Source organism: Mus pahari, chromosome 7 (assembly GCF_900095145.1).
Source record: "Mus pahari chromosome 7, PAHARI_EIJ_v1.1, whole genome shotgun sequence".
Classification (NCBI taxonomy): domain Eukaryota; kingdom Metazoa; phylum Chordata; class Mammalia; order Rodentia; family Muridae; genus Mus; species Mus pahari.
This window is the reverse complement of record NC_034596.1, coordinates 60,630,710-60,648,491: the sequence shown is the minus strand read 5'-3', so window position 1 is coordinate 60,648,491 and position 17,782 is coordinate 60,630,710. Positions and strand designations below refer to the sequence as shown.

The following is a 17,782-nucleotide window of genomic DNA, read 5'->3' as shown; positions in this document are numbered from 1 at the left end:
CCTATGACCTATGTCTCTCCTTTAGAGTTTAGTGCCTTTTTAAACCTCTATGTTTTATAACCCAGCAGCAACAACAAAAAGAACCCCGTCTTTCTTTAAAACTAACTTGTGCCTAAATAGCTTTGCTGAAGTATAACACTAAGTGAAGAATTCTATTGTATGCAATTGATGATCTTGAATATTCAGGATACTGTCAGAGCAATCAACACAAAGACATATCTAACACTCTGGACAGTTTCCTTCCTTTCAAGAAATGAGAGGGGCATTTAACATGAGTTCAACACTCCATGTTCATTGAAACATTTCCTATAGTAGCAGAGATGGAAACATCCAACATAGGTTAATTAAATAAAAATTCTATATACACACAATGGAATGTTAATCTGTCTTGAAAAAAGAAGGAAACACTTCAACTTCTGACAACACAGAGCCCTTGAGGACATTGTGCTAAGAGATGAGCCAATTTCAGAAGGATAAATGCTGATTCCACTTAAGTGAGCCATCCACAATTGTGAAACTTAAATATTACAACCTATCTCATTGCTATAACCTTCTTCTCAATATGTCACTTTGTAAAAGTAGCTTTCATTTGCCTGAACAGATGTCATCTCTGAGGCTTATTGCTTCAGTCTGCTAGCCCTGGCCTAGTCCTGGAAGCTTCTAGCCTCAGCACAGTTATGTAGGCCTAGAATGTTTCAGCCTCTGAGACTCACTGCTGCATAAGCTCACTCTACTTCTTTCTGAACTCTAGCTGGCTTGTTCAACTCAGCTGTTGTGGCTGAAACTCCTCTCCCAGCTGACTTACTCAATTTGGCTTCTCTCTCAGCCTCTGGATGGCTATGCTTGGCCTCAAACTCACTAGTAATCACTTCTAAACTTTTGACTCCTTCTCGTTCCCTTGCTTGTCTGTCTTTACCTGTGTCTATCTCGTTCTCTCTTCCATCCTTTGTAAAGCTCTCCTGGTAAACCTGCCTCCTTCTCCCTTTCTGTGCTGCTCAACTCTCCCTCTCAACTCTACTGCATGGCCCTCCATATACATCACTGTATTCCTGTGCTGTAACCGCATTCTCCTGTTCTGTCTCTACCTTAAGTAGCTTGTCTCCCTTCTCCTCTCCTGAGAGTTGGGCATATCCTGTTCTGTCAAATCTTTCTCTGATTCACCACATTTTCTGTTACTCAATTAGATATCATTTTCAAACATGGGTGCTCCCTTTTACAAACTAACTTTACCTTCATTGTTTGGAGTTAAAGATGAATACTAAGGGAGTGTCTGTATTCTGGCCAGAGGGATTAAAGATGTGTGCTAAGGGCTGAGCCACACCATAGCTCGAAACAGGTTCAAATATCCCATAACACCATTTCGTTATGTCAGGCAAATGACAGCTTCCTCATTCACCTTTCTATTTCCTTTTCCTTTCCTTTTCTTTATACTTTATCTACATTTATTTTATGCTGAATTTATTCCTGTGCCATGAGATTGTTTCTTCAGTTTCTTCTGGAATATCTTTTTTTTCTGTGCAACCTCTTCTGGCTTTGTAACAGCCTGCTCCTTCTCAGTGATGATAATCTCAATGTAGCAGGGTGAGCTCATGTATGGGTTAATCTAGCCATGAGCTCTGTAAGATTCATCGGCGCATCTTAGGTGCATTGTTGGCCTGGATGTGTTCAATGACTAGAGAATCTATGTCTAAACCCTTAAGTTCCACATTACTCTCTGCATTTTTAAGCATGTGCAGCAAAAATTCAGCACACTTTTCTGGCCACCATCCCTGTGTCCAGCCCCACTATTTGACCTGGGCACACCTACTGACTCCACCATTGTGCTGCTGGAACGGCACACATTGCTTCTTTAAAGTGGCATCCTTCAGATACTTGGTGGCTTTGTGGATATGCATACCCTTGATGGCCTGGCCAGTTTCCTGGGTGTTCTTCAAGTGAACACAAAGGTTTGAACTTCTTGATTTTCATGATTTTGTGGGGTTTTCTGGGTCAAGGGAGTAGGCAACCATCTTCCCAGGTCACCTCTGGCTGCTTACAGGAAGAGCCACCTTTCTATTTCTTTTCTTGCCATCTTCAATGTGTTTTTGCAACTTCAGCTAAAGTGATATGGAAACTGAATCAGAAGATCCTGTTTTCACTTCCTAGAAGTTTTTATAATTTAAAAAATGTCAATATACAAGCCAATAGGTTTCATTATGGCATTTGCATTCACATTAGTCATTATACTTTATTCTAATTAATTCCCTTCCTCCCTTTGGTTGACTCTCTCTTCCCTGCAAATAGTGACTCCGTTTGTTTTTGCATAACATGCATTCCATTACCTTCTCTTCTCTTCCCTTCTTTAAGATTTGTACCCCTTCTTTCATAATCTCTTTCTTAGCTGTGTGATGTACACATACATTATACACGTATAATTTAAAATGTGAAAGAGCATGTGTGACATTTGTCTGAGTCTGGCTTATTTCACTTTCCAGTTCCATCCATTTTCTTGCAAATGCCATTTTATTTTTTTCTTTATGACTAAATAAAATTTCATTACATATGTTATCACATTTTATTTATCTATTCATCTATTTATGGATATCCAGTCTGGATCTACCTCCTGGCTATCGTGAACAGTGCAACAATAAATACTGATATATATTTATATCTATATAAATTTATATCTATATAAATTATTTGATACATGGTCTTTCTACATAGCACCGACTGTTCTGGAACCCTCCTTGAATACTAGGTTGGCCTCAGACTCATGTAGATCTGCCTCCTGAGTGCAGATCTGGAATGTATGCCCTACTTTCTGAAGGACCCCCTTCAACCTTTCTCTTTGGCATAAGCCTCAATGTTTCTCATCTTCTGTCTTGTAAACCTGTTCTCAGTCGTTGGAGTCCATTCTTCTGTGAAACTTTCTTGAGGGCTGGTGCTCTAAAACTTGTGCTCACAGTCTTGTAACCCTCCCCTAAATAGAATTCTATCACGGCTTATTAGTATGCTGTGACTCCTGTAAGAAATCATGACAGACTGGTCTCTTAGCAACAGGCATTTATATCACAGAATTTTTAGCTAAAAGTCCAAGATCAAGGAATTAACTGGTTTGATTTTCCCAAGGCCCCTCCCTCCCTTTTTCCTCCCTCCCTGTAAGGGCCACTCTTAAGGTCTGCAGACAGCATTTTTCTTTACTGGGGTTCTTTTTTGTGCACAAATTTCTTTTTCAGATCAGATGCCCATTCGAAGGGTCTTCCTTCACTTTTGACAAACACAGCTGCATTCTGTGGTATTCAGGTTAGAGCTTCACCATATGTATTGGGGCAGTGAGCAACATTCAGCCCTTAAGGAATAGTCTGAAGCTTTGTAATTATCACAATCTAGGATTCTGTAATTTCAGTGAACACAAGGGTAAGTTTGTGCAATCCGCCATGGTCATTACCCAATCTGGCAGCACCGTAGACAGACCACTTGTTGAATAAATGCACACTTAGTAGAAGAGCCTGGCAGAGTGGGTTACGTCATAATGCACTGCAAATGGCAGGTGTGACTTTGCATTTGCCATTTACATCAGCCACATCTTCATTGTTCTGCTGCTTGACTACTTGAAATCCTCATCCCCAATCCCATTAACCCCCATTCTCTTTTAATTGATTTGTTTACTTTAAAATTGGAAAAAGTAATATGTTTACTTTTAATGCATGTATATGTGTGTGTCCAGGTGTGTACAAGCAGCCACAGAGACCAGAGGAGGGCGTTGGATCCCCCTAGGGTGTCAGACGGTTGTGGCCAGCCCAATGAGGGGAACTGAGCTAGAGTCTTCTGCGAGAGCAGTACCTGTTCTTCACCACTGACGCATCTTTCTGACTCCCAAAGATGTATTTAAAAGAAATGTTAATGCTCATTTTGCTTTCTAGGCAAACATAAAAAAGTCTAGAAAAGGAAGGCAGATGAATACAACACATCAGGGGCAAACGAATAGGCCTTGAATATGACATTTTATTTCTTGAACTCCTTTGTAAGCAGTCTTATAGTAAATATTAGAGAATTTCAACTATTATGTTAAACAAAATATGAAGGAATTCTGTATTTCATGTATATTTTTCAATAAGAGGGCTGGGAAAATTACTAATGAAAGCAAGAATTGATACATCCAATAACAAAACAATGACTTTAGGAATTTCTTACATGAGCGGCGGGAGACACAGCTCGGTGGTAAAGAGGAAAAAGCATTTGCTGCTTTAGCAGGGAACCTGGCTTCAGGTCTCTGCATGCACACTGCCTGTCTCAGAACCACCTTAAGTCAAGATCCCAAGGATCCAATGCCCCTCTCTGGCCTCTATGGGCATCAGACATACACATGATGCACTTAAATACATCCAGTCCTTCTCACACATACATCACTATTTATGGCTGGGATTTCAGAAGCCTGACATGGGGCAAAAGGGAATGAAAAAGGATAGATACATAGAAAATCTGGAGTCTGGTGAGTGGTGTGTATTCTGGTGGACTCGCACTAAACGACACAACCTTCCCCCCCCCCCCCGCCCCTTAGTGTGTTTCTATCATACAGCACAGGGAGAGGAGTTAGCAAGTCTGGGTAGGAGGTCTCTGCAGAGGTTGGATAACCTATCAGGGTCTTAGCCTTGAAGAAATCTCTTTCTCCCTATCTCAGCTGCCACGAGTTGACGTAGCTCATTGTGAAACTCCCCCCATCCACAGTATATTGATTGGTACCATCAGGTCTTATTTAGGAAACCACATTGTTCATATTTCATGAATGTAGCACCCCTGCCGTGTCTGGAAGGTACCATCTCAGCTGGTGGCTGGTTCTCAGCCTTCTACATTCTTTCCTTTCCCTCTTCCAAGGAGCTGTAGATGTACTCCTTAGGGCTGAACTCCCCCTGGCCATTTTTTTCTCCTGCATTTTTTTTTTTGCCAGCTGTATAGCTCTATTGTGGCCTCTGTCTGCAGCAAGAATAGGCTTTTTTTTTTTTTTTTTTTTTTTTTTTTTTTTTTTTGTGAGGGGTGAGAGCTATACTTATCTACGGCTATAAGGCTAAGTATTCAGAATATAGAAACTATATTAATTTAGGAAAATGGAGGTAATATGTTCACTAGTGTTAGTGATCCCTCCATCCACAACTAGTTAGCTAGGTTTACTGTAGCAGTTATGAAAGATAAATAACACTAAGAATACTTGAAAAATCCTTAAGGGAATAATTTATTTCATAAGCTCGCTTAAATGCATATAACATGTACACACACACACACACACACACACACACACACACACACTAAATGAAGTTATACCACATGAGATGACAATGCTAGTCCCAAAGCCACGGACAATCTAACAAAAACACCAGTGTTAGGCAAGGGAAACCTCCCCTTGAGTCGTTGGCTAAGGGAGTCTAAGAGACTCCTAAACTATTAGCCTATTGCCCTGCCACTAGTCGAGACCCTATGGCTGAAAACACCACACACTTTGGAACCAGACTTGTAGGAATGAAACTGGAAATGAGCTGGAAGTCTCCTTGAGGACAAAGTCTCCTAGGAGGAGAAGGTGCTACGGAAGCTGACAAGAGAAAGACTGTTAACAGCTGCACTGACTGGCCTGGCTAGATATTCCCAATGGCCTCGATCTTGGGAGTAACCAACATTTGTTGGTGGGCTCAAATGTGAGTATTCATGCCTAGAGACTACAGGTTTTTATGTTGACCATTTGCTTACCCAAAGAGGTAGTTCATCTTTGTCACCACTAGATGTCAGGGTTGCTTCACCATGAACACAGCATAGCACCCTGAGTGCCCAAAAGTATCGTGTAACTACCAAGTCATTGCTTGGTAGCCTTATTAGTTTCAAAGGGTCAGGAAAGTTCCTTTAGCATCAAAGAACTGAGCAAGACCTTACCTCTGAGTAGGTTAAACAGAAAGTACATAATTTTTTTTTTTTTTATTAAGCAGAAGAAAGATGAAGGCAAGAAGTTTAAAAGAGCCAAAGGTAATTTTTTCTGCCTAACAAAACCAACCACCTCCATACACCGAATGCCCTTGTGTGCTACACACGGTGTTAAGTTCTTCGCACATATTCTAGTTAATGTTTCCTTAGCACAACTGCAAGATGCTCACTTTTAGTATCTTCACATTTTATATTTGAAGAGTTCAAGGCATCGAAGTTTAAATAGTTTGCTCAGAACCACAAAACCAGAAAGCCATAGAAAAATTACTTAAACACAAGACCTTTTCCTGAATTTTGCCTTTAACTATATACTTTGTGGTCTCACGTTTTTAGTTTGTTAACACAATTTGTTAAAACTTATGCATACCATTGAGATTTTGAAATACACATTAAAAAAACCTGAAAATATAAACTATACTTTTGTGAATTATTACTATAAAATTCAATGAAATATAAAATCTTATTTTCTTAACATTTTCACAAAACGTCAACTCTTTCTCATGTTCCTGGACTGCCCCTCAGTTACAAATGGTTGTTGTCAAATCGAGAATCCCTTCAGGAAAGTGTGCTAGTGACGTTTCTGCAGATGCTGTCTATGGTGGACTCCCTTAGTGGTAGGCAGCAATGACAGGAGACAGGAAGAAAGGTTCCTTTAAGTGCCTTGGTTTCATTTTCCAGCACTGGAGAAAAAATAGATTTCAGTTTAGTGTCAACAGTAAAAGTAACATATTTGAAGGCATTACCCATATGACCATTTTTATTTGAAAAATAGTTTGTTGTGGCACGTATCTGGAATAAAAGTTTAGTTCATAGTCAGTTTTCTTGTTAAAAACAAACTGGTAGTTTCTATAATTTGTTGCTACATTTATCTGATATTTATTATTTATTACATGTATATTCCCAACATACATGTGCCATGATTTGTGTGTGTCTACTACACAGAGGACAGCTTGGAAATGTTATTCTCTCGTTACATCCTCTGGTCCTGTAGATTGGACCTAGGATGCCATGCTTGATGGCCATCACCTTTACCCATTGAGCCACTTGTTTGTCCCTGTTACTGCTTTTAATCCAGCATCTTTTCCATTTTGATTGATTCATTGTTTTTCTTTTAAGGTGAGACTGCCTTATACCAAGATTTGCATGAATTTTATGAATGTTGGACATTACTGAACTCACATAATCCTAATTAGATACCGAATGCCCAATTAAACAACTCCAGGGTTATAGTCACAGAGTCTTCTTTTGGGGGATTTTTACATTGTAATTTCTTTAAAAATATATTCAACTCTCTTTAAAACAGTCTACAGGGTCTGTGGGGACCTTTGAATCAGATTACCCTTTTATGCTGGAAGGATATCAGCATACATCCTTAAAATATAAATTTTATGGAGCAGCTGTATGCAAAGTTAGATAGACGTTAGTTAGATCACGGCTTGTCCCTAGGCAAAGGATGTGGAATCTATGACTTAAACCATGAACCTTGTGTGTCACAGGCTATGATATTTGGGTCTCAACCTTACAAATACGTTGGTGACAGTGGTGGCTAGATAATTTAATTTCCTGAGGTTTGGAACTCTAATTCCAAACTCATATTGTGATGAAAAAAATGTTAATACCTTGCTCTCAGGAGTGCATGTGTGTGCATGTGTGCGTGTGTGTGCATATGGTATGCCAGTGCATGTGTGTGTTTGTCTCTAAAACACTGCCCACTCTCCCTACCCTCTGGCTCCTCTTAGATACACGCTGGTCCTTCCTTACTGAGCGAGAGCTCTGGTCTGCCTTCTTCTGGTTATATGTCTGCTCGCATGTGTATGTTCACACCAGGCTAATTAGGAATGACAACAGATGATGTGCATGTTGACTTGAAATCAGAATGCAGAGGTTTTACTAAAAGAAAAATCTGAAGTTCATGAGGTGGTACCCTATGTAGCTCAGACTGATTCTGATTAAATGCAGTTGGGAACGAGTCATAGCCATGATATAGGTAACCTGCATGCTCAGCAGTAGATAGCCAACAGTAAACAGTTCGATGGCATCTTTGGATTGTTCTTGTCTCATCACGTCCTGTCAAGACCCCCCCCCTGATTTTTATTTTTATTTTACTTTTAATTAATTAGTGTAAGCTTAGAGTTTTTAAAAACCTAATTTATTTAGGTTTCTTAAACACTTCAATCTCTTCTAACCTCCTGGCCAGAAGTAGGGGAATGTTGAGACTTCATGGGTATAGCTTCTGGCCCATACCTCGAAGGCACAATCTCACAGCAGACTTCCTGGTCCTCTGGCTCTTACGATCTTTTTGCTCCTTCTTCTGTGATGTTCCTTGGGTCTTAGGTGTATGGGCTGGGTTGTATATGAATCCATGGAGATTGGTCACCTCACAGTCAGATGTCTGTATTTTGACCAGTTGTAGCTTTCTAAAAGAAGAACTAGTCTCCTTTTGCTGCAAAGAGCTGCTCCTGTGAAGAGAGGTGAGATCTACGTTTATTTGTGGGTACAAAGATAGGTATTTAGAATGCAGTTTGGAATATTACAGTCTTGGAAAGTGTCTAGTTCTTTCAAAATAAGTTCTCTCAGGTCTATGCCCTCTTCAGCCATAGGTACATGGCTGACTTCACAGTACTAGACATGTTTTCCTCCTGTTGAAAGGGCCTTAATCCAGTTAGACAGTAGTTAGTGACCCCATGGTAAAAGTGCCAGTATTTTTACATTTTGGATATCTTGCCATTCTGATATTGTTGTGGTTTATAGATTTTTACAGTTGAGTAGCAATCCTCAATGACCAACTACCTCGGCAGCTTGCATATCATCTTCCAATACCATGAGAGCCACTCCTCAGGGAGGTAGATTCCAGATCAGTCCCATCTCTGTTAACTCATGTCTTATGTATGACGTGCATCGTGTCTTGTATCCAGCAGTAGGGTCTTAACTCCAAATTCTAGGAGGCAACCAAGAGCAACGGTGGCAAGAGCCTGTGTTGTTTTGGGAGATTTTTAGATCCTGACCCAGAGTTCAGGAGAAGGTTGCTGCACGAATCTAGGGCATCTGTTAGATAGTCTCATGTATGTATGTATGTATGTATGTATGTATGTATGTATGTATGTATATATGTATGTATGTATGCGTATATATGCATTATATGAAATTTAGGTAGATATAAAATAAAGTTTCCATATGTCTTTTCTCAAGCACCTTTGCTGTTATTTATCCATGAAAATTTTATTTTAAATAGACAGAGGAGTAGAAGTTAAAGAAGTGAACTAAGAAACAGTATTGGTTATACTCTCTATTTTTCTTAACCTTCAATTTTCTTTAAAACGGTTTTGTAAAAGGTATTAAAGCTGTAGTTCCTGGAGACAGTGGAGGTTCCGCCTCCGCTGGGAAGTCGGTCACTGCCTAGCAGTCTGCTGACTCTGCTTGTCCACTGCTACCTTCTCCAGTAGTGACAAGCACAACAGGCCCCAAAAACCTGGGCACTGTCCCGAGGCAAAAAGTTCAAGGAAACTCAGTCTCCTGGAATGGTGGCATCCTCCATGTGCTTCCCTGGAACTGCTACATTCTTTCCAGTAGTGACAAGCGCCAACAGGCCCCAAAAAACTGGGCGCTGTCCCGAGGCAAAAAGTTCACGGAAACTCAGTCCCTGGAATGGTGGCATTTTGTATAACGAACTCAGTTCCTTGGAATGGTGGCATTTTGTATAATGAATGCTCCAATGTCCTTGCTTTAGTTGGAAAACAGATCCATGTGCTTTCCCTTAATACATAGCCATCTTAGATCCTAGACAATCAGTCCTTGAGCTCACCCTGGGTTTAGGCAGCTAAGTCACTGCCCTACATAGGAATTTACCACTCTCTAGGAAGAAGGAAGTTTGTGATCTAAAGAGGAACCAGGGTAGATACTTAGAACCNTAGGTAGCTGAGTTACACCCATACACAAGCATTACAATGGCCTAGGGGGAAGGTGGACTATAGGAACTATGGAAGCCCTTGTCCCCGGCTACTGACTTTAAGCTGACTTTAGGTGGAGCTGCTTTTGATCCCAGCTGTTAACATTGAATGTTATCCCAGTTGGTTCCTGCCAGCCCTTCCAGGTTTGCATTCCTCTGNTTTGTGTAACTTCCCTATTTTCTTCTGTATAAATAGTCTGATGCTCAATTTGACAATTCGCATTCAGATACCACATTCTCTTGTGTCCGTGTCTGTTTGTCACCCCACATTCGCCGAATCCTCGCTCACCTGCAACCAGAGACTCATTCCCCGCAGATCGGGGACCCAAGAAAAGTCCGTCTGTGGCAGTCCACTCTTTTCCTCCTATTCACTGATCTCCTCCCTCCACTCCTCCAGCCTCCTCTGATCTCTGCCACCGTCCGTGCTCTTTCCCACCCAGCCACATCCACAGGCACATCTCATTTAGCCACTGATTTTCATATGTGGCTGCGAGAGAAACTTTTCCAACAACGAACCATTTGATTGAGGCCTTACCAGTAACCAGAGTCTTTTATGGAGAAATTTAGAATGGAAGGTAGGAGAACTTTTTAAGTAGTAGCCACTGCTTATATATTATACACTATAGAATTGTATTTTGATTTAGTGACAATCAGATATTCTCCTCATTATGTCTTCTCATAAAAAATAAATTTTCTGAAGGTAAACTCATTTACATGTTTAAAAATTTATTTTGTTTTTTTTGTGTCTTAGTGGTTCGACTGCATGTATGCATGAGAACCATGTATGTGTCTGATGTTCAGAGACTCCAGAGGAAGGTGTTATCCCCAGAAATGGAATTACATATGGTCATGAGTCACTATTTTGGTGCCTGGAGTAGACCCTGTGTCCTCTTAGTACAGCAAGTGCTTTTAACTGCTGAGCTAGCTCTCTGGCCTATGAAAGTAAATTCTTATCATCATCATCATCATCATCATCATCATCACTATCATCATTGTCATCATCATCATGATTAATGCTTCTTAGCAAGGTAATTTTATTTGTGTGTTCAAAATCCCTTTGTTCTGTACTGCAGAGTCAATAATAGCCAGTGTGTTTAGTCTGTGCCATTTTTGTTTTTCTTTGAATTAACAATGTGTGGTAAATATAACTCCAAACACTGTTTTTCTCTTGGCTGAAGATTTTGGCTTTAGGTGAAATAGATACTGCTGTGCTGACCCCAGGCTTTTAGAGCTCTGTTGTATAAGCTATAAATGGTTTCTTCACATGCCACTCACATCTCAAATATTTTTGTTCACAAGGATCCCAGAATAATAAAATGTGCATCCTAGGCTTTGGCACAGACAATGAAGATAAAAAGGGGAGAGCGGACTTCACCTTTTTATTAGGAGAGCTGAAAGGACACAGGGATGAAACAATGATGCAAACAACCCCTGTACTGGGATAAAAGAAATGGGGTGCTGTTTCCTCTGGATCCCCTAAACATTCAGTTGTGTCAGTCAGTGAATGACAGCAGACCCACATGAAAGATTTTTTTTTTACAAATATTCCTTTCCTGAACTATCTCTCTTAGCTTATATTTCCTATAGCATCTGTCTTATGAATATTTTCTTTAGATTACACAGGAGAAAAGAGGGAAAACAGGAACAGAACGGGAACAGATAGATAGAGGAGAACAATCAGCGAAACACAGCCACCTTGGGAAACGTTTAGCCATGGTCCCAGTGGGGTCAATTTTTGAGCTATACTTTCCAAACTGTAGAAGAAACACATGAGACAGTTTCCATGAACAATTGCTTCTGATGCTTCTGCCGGAATGCCAGGTCTTTTCTGTATGGTTCCATTGCTAAATATAAAATAGTCTTTATTGAAATCCTGCTCCAGCCTATCCCAGTGGCTTAGAGGGCTGAGAAGGCAAACAGCTCAAAGAGAGTGGCTTTTACAGTCTGCCTTGTCATGTCTGTCCCTTGATATGCCAGTGTCGATCCAGCAGAATCTATGAAGGAGAAATTTGACAAAATTATTAAGGTTGTTTAGGTAAAAGCCAGAGTTATAACCTTGAGTTCATGTGGAGTTCAAAACTTTTAATCCGTAGTTTCCAGATGTTCTGCCTCACATCCAAAACAGCAACGCCGACAAATCAACAACTGTAGCACGTCAGTACTCAGAGAAAACAGCCGTGATAAGACAGGATTCGGACAAGCGCTGCTTGTTTCCATCTTGGCCAGCCCGCTCTCAGGCAAATCCTAATCATGGCCACATAAGTCATAATTACAAGCCTAATGCTTGCTGAGTTCTGAATTTTAATAAGAACAAAATGACGTGTTGAGAGTTGAGGGACAAAAACATGAGAAAAGCACAGATGTTATCAGCTATAGACAGTGGCACACAGACTGTGTGGGAAGAGTTTGCGCCCACAATTTAATACTCGGGTTTCCAAACTTAATTTTCATAACAAATTAATTTAAATAATATTTCATTAAGACTTTTGTATACATGTACATTGTTGCCCTTTACTAGTATCTCCCTACCCCCACCTATTTCTTTATCTGGGTGTATATCTGGATGCATATAACTGAGACTTATAGTAGTTCTATTTTTGGATTTTTTTTGAGGACCCTTCATACTAATTTCATAGTGGCTGTACTACTTTATTTTCCCATATTATTCATTGTTGAATCCTTAACTTTTAGCAGAGCCTGGCACAGAATATGTTTAGTATCACAGTATATGTTTCGTAAATGAATGTCATAACAAATCCTGGTATCTCTGCAAGTGTCCTAATGATGCATTTCTACTCAGGACCCCTGAGTGTATGACTTTGAATATTTCATTGGAACTGGAAGTTACTATAATTTGGATGTGAAGTGCCCTCCACGGCCTCATAGGAGTAGATGCTTAGACCTAGCTTGTGGTACTCTTCTGGGAAGGCTTAGAAACGTTGAGAGCTGGAGCCCAGCTGGAGGAGACAGATGGATAGGGCGCTGCACCACGGGGTTTTGTAGCTTACCGCTGCTTCCAGTCTGTTTTCTGGCCCCCATTCTGCTAGGATGTTAGTAAGTGAAGAGCTCCAGACACACACTTCTACCATGGGGACAGCTGCCACGAAAGACTGTGTTTCCTTAAACTGCAAGCCAAACTAAGTCCTGTTGGGTGTTTGATCACAAATTAAGTCTGTTGGGTTTTTGACCATAGTTATGAGAAAAATCACGAATACAGGTCTCCTTCTGTTTCCCTTCCTTTCTCTTCAGTTCTCTTTTCTTTCTGCTCTCTCAGTTTCCTTCCTTCCCTCCTTCTCTTCTCCCCCCCATCTTCTTCCTCCCCTCTCTGCTATTCATTCGAGAAACAGATATTTTCATTTTCCATATCAACTATCCTAGATTATCAACTTCTTGTTTCAGGATTCTAGAAATAATCACAATTTTTACAACCTCTGGTGGTTAGTATCTGATCAATGTGTGTGTGTGTGTGTGTGTGTGTGTGTGTTTTGAGACAGGGTTTCTCTGTATAGCCTTGCTGCCTTGGAACTTTCTCTGTACACCAGGCTGGTCTTGAATTCATAGACACCTACATGCCTCTGCCCCCCAAGGGTGGGGTTTATAACATTGTATCGGGATTTATAACATTGTATAGTTTTGTTTTGCCTTGAACTATGGAACAGCTTATTCAGTTCTAGAACTTTTGCTTGATTACGGGACTTGTTCCTTCCTTGTGATTTCCCCCTTCTGTCCTTTTTTCTATTGTTACTCAGATAATGAATGTTCTGAAATGCTCATTTGAATATTTTATCTTTATAAAAACTTTTCTACTTCTTGATTTTTGGGTGTTTGCTAGAGACTTTCCCAGTCACCTTTCAGAATATTTAAAGATGTTTAATTTTTATTCTTCTGTCTTAATTTATAGAACTTTTCCTTTTCATTATGGGGAAAATTTTTCATCCTAATTTTGCTTTAAAAAATGATTGCTGTCTCTTCTTCTCTCTTTTATGATCTTACTTGCAGTTTGGTTTTTCATCCTCTGCTGTCTTTACGTCTAGGGCGGTGTTTTCTGTCCATTTGTTTTATTCTTCCATTCATTCTGACGCCTTTCCTCGAACGCTCATGACTCTTGCATGTGCATTCATAACTATGGACAGGACATTGCTCGGGAATCTCCTGTGTCTCAGGCCAGGGCTTCCTTGTTTCATGGGCAGTGGGAAAGACAACGTAAGGAGTGCCTTCAGAGGTAAACATCTGTTTGTAAAGACAGAACAGTAAAGTGTCATTTCAAAAATTCATGGCGACATCTGTGACAAATGAGGGCTGTAATGGACTTTTTAAAGAAGAGTGCCATTATGTTGAACTCATTTGAAACACTCGAATGGCACTTGCTATGCCTAGCATTTCAGGCATATGCAGACATGGAATTACTTGTGATTCAAGTCTTGCACCTGCTTTTAAGAGCTTTAACTGTCTTCGACTTCCTCTTTATGACTTCTTTTTTTAGTTATTTTCTGCCATTAACTATCTTAATAGAAAGAGAAATTGCCCATACCCATGTCTGCCAAATGAGATGGAATAGAGCGAAGTGAGGCTTTGTGACCCAAATCAGGTAACTACTCCAACAAGTCTGCTCTGCAGGATGGAGGTCACCGGAGGTAGGGAAAGGGATTGTCTCTCACTGTCTGCTCCTCCATTCTCCCCAAGGGTTGTCAAATGGGTTAAAAACAACAAACAAACAACCCCCAAACCCTACAAAAACCCAAACAACAACAACAACAACAACAACAACAACAACAAAACAAACAAAACCCCTAACTGGGCTGCCTTGTCTGGCTTCAGCGGGAGAGGATGTGGGAGTCCTGCAGTGAGTTGAGGTGCCAGGGTGGATTGGTACCCAGGGAGCAACCTCCTCTTCTCAGATGTGATGGGGAGGAGTGTTTTGGGGAGGGACCATGTGAGGGAGGCTGAAAGGAGAGGGGGGCTGTGATTAGGATGTAAAGTGAATAAATAAATAAATGAAAAAAATTAAAATAAACAAAAGAAAACCAAAATATGTTTAGCTATTTATGCATTTATTAATTATTTTGTGCTCACTGCTGTTTTGTCTGCATGTGTGTCTGTACTGGCTAGTTTTGTGTTAACTTGACACAGGCTGGAGTTATCACAGAAAAAGGAGCTTCAGTTGGGGAAATGCCTCCACGAGATCCAGCTGTAAGGCATTTTCTCAATTAGTGATCAAGTGGGGAGGGCCCCTTGTGGGTGATGCCATCTCTGGGCTGGTAGTCTTGGGTTCTATAAGCAAGCAAGCTGAGCAAGCCAGTGGAAGCAAGCCAGTAAGTAACATCTCTCCATGGCCTCTGCATCAGCTCCTGCTTCCTGACCTGCTTGAGTTCCAGTCCTGACTTCCTTCAGTGATGAATAGCAATGTAGAAATGTAAGCTGAATAAACCCTTTCCTCCCCAACTTGCTTCCTGGTCATGATGTTTTGTCCAGGAATAGAAACCCTGACTAAGACAGTGTCTACATGAAGCTGTAATTCTCCTGGTGTGTAAATCCACAGAACTTGCAAATAAAAGCTACTGAGCATGCAGGTGGCCCATTCAGGAACCAGGGAAAGTAGAACACTAACCTGCAGCTCCTAGACTTAGAGTGGTGATGGTTGCTGTTCAGTTTTTGTTATAGAAAGTTCTTTCACCTTCTAGTCAGAGGCTACAAGCCTGGTGACCAGAATTCTGGCAGCACTATGAAGGAAAAAATTAGGTTGTACCATCATGTGTTCCCCATGATTGTCAAGCGATATAAACAAGAATACAGCAACGCAGATTTGAAAAGCTTTTAGAAAATTATAAGAAAAAAAAATTCACTCACGCATACTGGTCCCCGTGCAAGCCAGTAGTTCTTGTGCTGACGCTTACGTGTACTTGGATGTATCATATATACATGTGTCCTGTTACTTCTTCTTGCATACACTGGGCCCTTTTCTCTTGAGACACAAGTTTAATCTCTGTTTCTAGATTGTTATCTCATTTTTCTATCCCTGTTAGGTCAGCTTTATTTTCTATAAGTGCTCCCCTCCTGTACAAGATGTGGGAAAGGGGTAGGCAGGCAGGGTTATGAACATGTCTTCTTGCACGGAGGGAGCGTGCCTGGAGAGTCCACACTGTACCCTTTGTATGCAGAGCTCCAATTACATCCCAGATTTCATTATTTGTCAGTTTTGTATTTCGTTTAAAAAAGGGATATCTGTCACTTTATGGATCATAGTTATGGGGAATAAAGATGAATTTGATTCTTCTTCCCAGTCCAATAGTAAATTGATTGGTAGAATTGGTAGACTGGAAGAATGAAAAGAATTTTAGAGAACTCTTGTTATACAGCTCTGGTGGGCTTTGGAAGAAAGAAGTATGTAAGAATCTCATGAGCTCTCTCTGGGATGGGTCAATGATTTGAAATGAATGGACAAAGAAATTTGGGGCATACTTTTCTGGCATGGAAAAATACAGAAGGAGCAGTTAAAGCTATAGAAAGGGCTAACCGGATTAAGGTGGTTTGGGTTTTGTGTGCACAAAATCGAAATGGGAAGATTTTATTCCAAAAGACATCCTGTGTTCTTTGATCAAGTTTTAGTGACATATTGTAACAGAATACAACTAGGTGACTACAAAGGACTCCTGAACTGTCTTTAGCATGGCTCAGCAGGCATAGTGGTTCATAGACGGAGTGAGCCACAGCCGATGCCATTATTCACACAGGTCAGATTTGTGCTAGCGTGCCTTTTGTCATAGCTGCAGACTTCTCTCCTTGCAGCCTCTGATTGCTTGGCATCTCAATGTTCTTCAGAGACATTGTGACACTGTGACAAAATAAAAACAAGAGGAATTGTAAGGAGATGTTTGGCTGAAGCCAATGCTTCATGGAAAGCATTGTCAGTGATGTGTACTGATACTTCTAGCCCTAAGGCTTATTTTCTAATTGCATATATATATGTATATACATATATGTATATATATACATATATATACACACACACACACACATATATATGTATATATATGCAATTTTATTCTAATATATTCTAATATATATTCTTTTTTAAAATTTATTTATTTATTTATTATTATTTTCTTTTTTCACATTTCAAATGCTATCCCGAAAGTTTCTTATACCCCCCCGCCCCTGCTCCCCTACCCACCCACTCCCACTGCTTGGCCCTGGCCTTCCCCTGTGCTGGGTCATATAAAGTTTACAAGACCAAGGGGCCTCTCTTCCCAATGATGGCTGATTAGGCCATCTTCTGCTACATATGCAGCTAGAGACACGAGCTCAGGGGGTACTGGTTAGTTCATATTGTTGTTGCACCTACAGGGTTGCAGCCCCCTACAGCTCCTTGGGTACTTTCTCTAGCTCCTCCATTGGGGGCCCTGTGTTCCATCCAATAGCTGACTGTGAGCATCCACTTCTGTGTTTGCCAGGCACTGGCATAGCCTCACAAGAGGCAACGCAACCACCAGTTCTTCTCTCAGCAGTTTATTCAGGAACCTTGAACAATCTTCTCCCCTGAGCCCCGGGCTACAAGCCCTTTTTTATCATTCACGCCAACCAATTGTGGCAGGCCACGTCACTTCACCAGGCATGTGGCCTTAGCTAACCAGAAGAGCGGGAACATATCACCACCAAATATAGACTTGTTTACCACAAGCTCCATAGCCAACAGGTGCCATCTATAAGGTGTGGCTTCGGGTAGCCCAGGGGAGGGGCCGTGGCCCCCTACATATATGTATATATATATATTAGAATAAAAGCTTTCAGGGAAGAATTACAGTTTTTATTTGCAAAAGCTGAAACTGCTCATATCAGTTATCAACCCAGAACCTGGGTTTCCACAGGATCCACTACATAAAATGAGTGTTG

At 40.7% G+C, this 17,782-nt stretch overlaps 1 pseudogene; it reads right to left on the bottom strand.

Annotated features, from left to right (window-relative positions):
• Window positions 1-1,447: 1,447 nt before the first annotated feature.
• LOC110324035 lies at window positions 1,448-2,021 on the bottom strand (annotated as a pseudogene).
• Between the last annotated feature and the right edge of the window lie 15,761 nt (window positions 2,022-17,782).